Below are 7,198 nucleotides of genomic sequence, written 5' to 3'. Positions count from 1 at the left end.
ATTCCCTACTTTTACAAGCTTCAGATTGTGAGGGGTACATTCCCAGTGACCCGCAGGGGCAGGCAGATCTCTGTGAGTTCGAGGCCAGCCTGGTCTACAGAGTGAGTTTCAGGACAGCCGGGGTTGCTACACAAATAAACTCTGTCTCAATTTAAAAAAGAAAAAGAAAAGAAAATAGAAAAAGTTCATTCTGTTTTTAAATATGTGTATGTGTGTGTCTTTGTGTGGGTATGTGCAGGTGATTGCAGATGCCCATAGAGGCCAGAAGTGGGTGTCAGACTCCCTTGAGCTGGAATTACAGATAGTTGTTAGGTACCTGATAGGGTTCTTGGAACCCTGGGTTCTCTATAAAAGCAGTACGTGTATCCACTGAACCACATCTCCAGTCCCTTATTTAGTTTTAAATGATCATTTGTCCCTTCTGGGTCTTGACATTCTCTGTTCCTGTACCTGGAAAGCACTTCCATTTTGTATGGCCTACTCACATTATGATTTCAAGTCTCAGTTCCTAGTTGATCACCTCAAGGCAACTTTCCTTGCTGTCTTATTTTGTTTTTCACTTTGTCAACTTGAAATAAGCTAGAGTTATCTGCAAAGAGGAACTCAAATGAGAAAATACTTCCATCAGATTGCCTGTAGGTAAGTCTATGGAGCATTGTCTTGACTAGTGATTAATGTGGGAGGGCCTAGACCACTATAGAAAATTCCAGCCCTTGGCAAGTGATTCTGAGTTGTATAAGAAAACAGGCTGAGCAAGCAATGTTCCTTCATCCTATCTGTTTTGGTTCCTGCTTCCAGTTCTGTCCCGGACTTCCCTCAGTAATGGACTGTTACAGAAAGTGTAAGATGAAATAAACCCTTTCCTCCCCAAGTTGCTTTGGGTCATGGTATTTTTCACAGCAATAGAAACCTAAATGAGACACCTGTCCATACATAATGATGGCAATGAGATACTCACTCATCTTACTGTATATATTTTCATATATATTGGTCATATATACCCCATAACATAAAATAATTGAAATCTATCAGCTTCTTTTGAAATAGAGTAATTATGGTGATTGTATAATTTATTCTTCTTCCTACCACTCTGCTAAAACAATTTTTGTTGGTGTTAGACATTGTGCCAAAAGCCTTGGGCATGCAAGGCAAGCACTCTACCACTGAGCTACGTCCCCAGCCCCAGCATAATTTTACTAATCTAAAGCCTTATTACCAGAAAGATAAAACTACACATAAGCTTATCTTACATTCAAACAACTTTCTGAGAGCACTAACAGAAATTCCCTGAAAGTCCATTTTGGAAGGCTAGGTTGGCAAATATTAATCTATTGGATCATGGACATTATCTAATTGTAGTCAAGCCCCTTACCCAACTCAAAGATCTACCTTAAGATGAGTTGAAAATCTTAGAAATATCATGACTTCACTCTTAAATTTCTGTTAAGCTATTTATTCTCTGACCTTACATTGGACAGATAAAAATTCACTTTTGATTCATTATTAAGTTGTTCTAGTGCTATTTGGAGAATCACAATTTGATGCTTGACCTTTTCTGAGGAAACATGAAGACAGATCTATTCACTCCAAATATGGCACCAACAGTCCAAAGAAATTATTTCATCCAAGTCCAGCTTAGTGAAATAATGAGTTAGTTGGGTTTACTTACTGAAATATGGGTGAGAGGTTAATTATAGGAACATGAATGACTCAAAAATAGCTTGGTCTGAGAAGGGTTCCACTAAGCATGTAGACTAACTCATGAAAATGAATTCTCTTAAGCCTTTTACATATTCTAATACCTTTCAAGACCATGTACAGCTGGAGGAAGAAGGAAGCTATATATGCGGAATCTCAGGTGTAAGCCAAATGACCCACTCCCCTCTAAGAGGAAATGTTCACAACTCCATTATAGTCACAGTACATTTATCTATCACTATATTGTTTTACTTATGTCATTGCCGTGGCTCTGGGCCAAAGTATTTTGCAGGTAACCACAACAGCCTGTACTCCATGATCGTCAATGGTTTTGTCAAGACCCAGGGGAAGTAACTTTACAACAACAGCATTTTGTTTTTGAAACAGAATCCCACACTATATCTCAGGCTGTCCTAGTACTTGCTATGTAGACCAGGTTAGCCTCAAATTCACAGAGAATCACCTACCTCTGCCTCCTCTGCTGGGATTAAAGTCATATGCCACCACACCTGATTTACAACATCATTTATAATAGCACTAATGGAATAATTTAAAGGCTCAAGTTCCTTCACTTGATAATTGTCACAAGCTCTTTGATTTTTACAACTAGGAACTGTGCTTCAAAAGAGTTTGTATGGTGGTTTATTTTAATTGTCAACAGTAGCATGAATCTTAAAAGTTCTTATTAATAAAATCAAACCCGGGCCAGGTATTGGGGTGAATTGGAAGATCAGAGAACCAGAACAAGCCACAGCTATCTCACCTCACCGGATCCTCAGCTGGTCTTGTCTCCTCAGACTGGAGGCCTCTGAGTCCTCATCCAGAATGGGTCTCAGCTGAATTGCTGCTCAAAAACCTGAATGCTTAACCAGGCCAAATGCTTAACCAGGCCAAATCCTTCTAGTTTCTGGTCCTCACGCCTTATATATCTTTCTGCTTTCTACCACCACTCCCTGGGATTAAAGGCTTGCTTTCTAGGATTAAAGGTGTGAGTCACCATACCTGTCTGTATCCTTGAACACATGGATTTCTGTCTCTAGAATGCTAGGATTAAAGGCATGTGCTACCACTGCCTATCCTGTATGTTTAATATTGTGGCCGCTCTGTCTCTAACCCCAGATAAATTTATTAGCATGCACAATATTTGGGGGAATACAATACCACAGTCAACTTAACACAATAAAAATTACCTGTGAAGAGACTGTCAATGAGAGACTATCTAGAATAATAGGCTGGCCTATGGAAATGTCTGTGGGTGGTCATCTTGATTATATTAACTGATATATGGAGAACCAGCATAAAAGTGGATGGAATCATTTCTGGCTTGAGTTTTGAATTGAATGGGCTGAGCACGAGGTGTGAATACATTTATTTCTCTCTGCTCTTAACTGTGGATGTTATGTGACTAGCTGTCTCAAGTTCCTGCCTTGATGTCACCACAAAGATGGGCTGTAATGTGGAATTGTAAACTGAGTAAACCTTCTCCCTTTAACATTGTTTTGTTGGATATTTTATCACAACAACAGAAATTAAATCAAACAATAAATCCAAGATAGAGTTTATAACTATGATTTTACATCATAGGCGGTGCTGTAATTTCTCCCTTCCCCTCTTTTTCTCTGTCTTCCTCTCTCTGTCTCCCCCTCTCTCCCCCGCCCCCGCCACACACACACACACACACACACACATTTCTGATCATTCATTTGTAGACACAGATATGTAACTGTCATCAGTAGTGAGAATGGAAGCTGTGACCACAGCCCCATGATGTCTCCTGTCGCAGACCGAGATGTTTTTAGATATCTGTACACTGGTGTAGCTGAAAGTCTTCACTGTGTCAGAGAAAGAAATCCCAGAACAATTCAGTACCAAACAGTAGTTTATTAAGAAGAGACATTTAATATAGATGTAAGCAGATATTAATAGAAAGAGAAGGGCTTAGGGAAATGGTAGGTACACACCCAGTTGAGGTGTGGGCTTCTCAAGCAGTCACAACAACTGTATATGAAAACTAGTTAAGTACAAGCAGTTTCAGAGTCACATAGGATAGCTGACAATCCCGCTGCAGTTTCTACATTTTGAGAATAGTAGAACTGTGTGTTATTCAGAACATCAAGAATGTTTCTATTTTAATTCAGATGCTTATGGAACATCCACTGGATAAGGTAAATGTAAAGAGGAAGAATGGGGGGAAAGAAATCACATTAAATTAGAGAACTCTGGGCATTCTTTAAATGGACATAATTGAATATTTAATAATTATTGTCTCAACTCCAGAGAAATTGGTGTTGGAAAAAGATATAGGGGACTCTTGCAGAGTTTATTTCTGAATCTACAAAAAAGCATAGGAAATGTGTGGAAAAGAAGCAAGTAAAACTGGCTAGAGAGACATGAATGGGAACTTAAAAAAAAAAAAACGATGTCAGGAAAGCTGAAGAAATGGCTCATTTTGAAGAAGGAGAAATCGGTTAACAGGACGAACGTGGCAGAGAGGTCAGCTAGGACTTCCATTTGGCAAATCAGGGCATATCTGGAGATTTTTACAAAAATTGGTTTAGTAGAGTGGCGGAAAGAAAAATAAATTATGCAATCATCATAATTAATCTATTTCGAGGGAAGCTGATAGATTTCAATTACTTTATGTTACTGGCTAATGGGTTTCTCTTGAGAGATTAATGGTATATTGATTGGAACCTCTCAGAAAGAGTCTCTTTAATGGAATGGATGGCCATTGAAAATGTATTTATTCAGCTCTGCTTTAATCAGAATCTTGGTCATAGATTCACTCAGTAATGATTTTTGAATTGATAGTAACACTCATTCACTTGCATCTATATCTCTCTCAATGTATATTTGTATAAAAGTTTGTTTTGTTTATGTATATTTATATCTTATACATAACTACACATATAAGTACACATTTATTGAAACAATTACAGTTTCACAAAAATTTGCAAAAGAAATAAACAGGGAGGTCTGTGGTGGTTTGAATGAAAAATGCCCTTCATAGACTCGGTATTTTAACAGTCAGCCCCCATTTGTGGTCCTGGTTTTAGAGGGTTAGGTGGTGCTTGCTGGAGGATGTCTATCACTGAGGGTGACCACTTCCAGTTCACTCTTAGCTTCATGTTTGTGGTTCAAGATATGAGCTCTCAGCTTCCTGATCCTAGGGCCATATTATGGTGATATTTTATTTGTGCTGAAATGTGATTTTATTTGTATGTTAATAAATAAAGTTGCCTGGGGATCAGAGCTAAGAGCAAACCATGTAGTGGCACATGCCCTTAATCCGATCACATGGCAGGCAGAGTTTATGTGTGTTCAAAGACACAGCCAAGCGGTGACACGAACCTTTAATCCCAGTGCCAACCATAGAGACCTGGAGGTCTTTATAGACAGGCAGTGACAAGGAAATCATGTGGTTGGGTTTAGAGCCAATGAGAAGGTAGAACAGAAAGGCAATAAAAAGACAGGTCAAACAGGAGAAGGTCTCTCTCTCTCTCAGGGGAAGAGATGGCAGTGACTGGTAAGCTAAAGGTAGTCTTGGGCTTCGCTAGTGCTCTGATCTCTTAGGCTTTAACTCTGTATTTGGCTCTGTGTTTCTTCTTTACTAAGACAGTTTAGAATTTCATCTACATCATATCTGTTGCTTGCTGCCATGCCTCCACCTTGCCATGATTGACTCAGCCCTCTGATCCCATAAGCCAAAAGAACTTCCTCCTTCTATAAGTTATCTTGGTCATTTTATTTCATGTGATGATATATCAATATACAATATATCACCACATTTTCATCACAGCAACAGAACTAATAGAAGGTCTCACATACCATTTCTCTAGCCTTCCTCGTTTCCATTTTATACCACTGTGACATGTTAAAATCAAGAATCTGAGATCCATACCGTCCATAGAACTTATTTAAACTTGAACAGTTATATAAACACTGGTGTTAAGTATGTGGCTGTACAATACACACATGTAGGTGTGCATATTCACTACCACAATAAAGAGGCTCACAGAACTGTCCTCACAAGACCTCCTCATGGTTTCTTTTCCTAGTCACAGATGTTTCCTCTTGCATATCTCTGAGAACCCATGACAAGCACTGATCAGTTGCATGCTTCTATATGCCATTTTATGATTATTACATAACTTAAACAATGCAGTGACCTTTTGATAGCATTTTGTCCCCCATAAATTTTCCTGAAAATTTGATGGTAAATGTCAATTGTCAACTTGACAGGATCTGAAATGACCTAGGAGACAAGCCTCCAGACACACCTCTGAGGAATTATTTAACCTCTGGTCATGCCTGTGAGGACTTACGTTGGTTAGGCTAATTGAGGTGGGAAGACCCACACAAAAGGTATATAGCACTACTTCCTGTGCTAGAGTCCTGAGATGCATAATAAATAGAAAGCTAGGGCTAATGAGATGGCACAGTGGGTAAAGGTGCTTGTTGGTTAATCCCAGGGACCTGAATTCTATCCCCAGAGCATAGAAAGTAGAAGGAGAAAACTAACCCTCAAAAGTTATTCTTTGACTTCCACACCTGTGCTGTGATACATGAACTCTCACACACATATGCATGTGTGCTCCCTCGTGCATGTGTACACACACACACACACACTATAATCTATATTGTGATTTTTAAATTTTTTTATTCAAATATACAATGATATATGATCATACATACTTCCAATTTCCTCCCTCCAACTCCCACATGCTCCTCCAACACACCTCCTCCTAACTTCATGTCTTGTTTTTAAATTTATTTATTTTTATGGGTATGACTGTTTTGCTTGCATGTATGTATGTACACTACATGCATGCCTGATACAGAGGTCAGAAGAGGTAACCAGATCCCCTGGAACTGGAGTTATGAATAGTTGTGATCCACCACGTGGGTGGTGGGAACTGAACCCAGGCCCTCTGCAAAACTAGCAAGTGCTCTTAGCCACTGAATTTTTTCTTCAGATAACCTGTTAAGTCCAGTTAGTGCTGCCCACATGTGCACAAGTATGGAAACATCCACTGAGCAAGAGAAGTCTACTAGTGACCATATCTTCACTAACAACAATTAAGGAAAACTGGGGCCCATACCATCCTTCCTCCCTCTCTTCAAAAGGATTCCCAGGGCTCAGCCCAATGCTTGGTTGTGGATCTCTGCATTCATTTCCATCAGTTGCTGGATGAAGAATGGTTCGAGCCAGGGGGTCAAGGTCATCACAAGGGAACCCATAGAAGCAACTAACCTGGACTCATAGGAGCTCACAGACTCTGGGATGACAGCTAGGGAGCCTGCATGGGACCAACCTAGACCCTCTACATATGTGTGACAGTAGTGTAATTTGGTTTATTTGTGGGACTCCTAGCAGTGTGGTCATGGTCTGTCCCTAACACTTGAGCTGGCTTTTGGAAACCTGTTCCCCAGACTGAGTTGCCTTGCTCAGCTTTAATACAACAGGAGTGTGGAAGATTATGGGAGTCCAGCTCTGATC

This window comes from Peromyscus maniculatus, chromosome X (assembly GCF_049852395.1).
Source record: "Peromyscus maniculatus bairdii isolate BWxNUB_F1_BW_parent chromosome X, HU_Pman_BW_mat_3.1, whole genome shotgun sequence".
Classification (NCBI taxonomy): domain Eukaryota; kingdom Metazoa; phylum Chordata; class Mammalia; order Rodentia; family Cricetidae; genus Peromyscus; species Peromyscus maniculatus.
The sequence above is the reverse complement of the archived record's forward strand: the minus strand, read 5'-3'. Positions refer to the sequence as shown.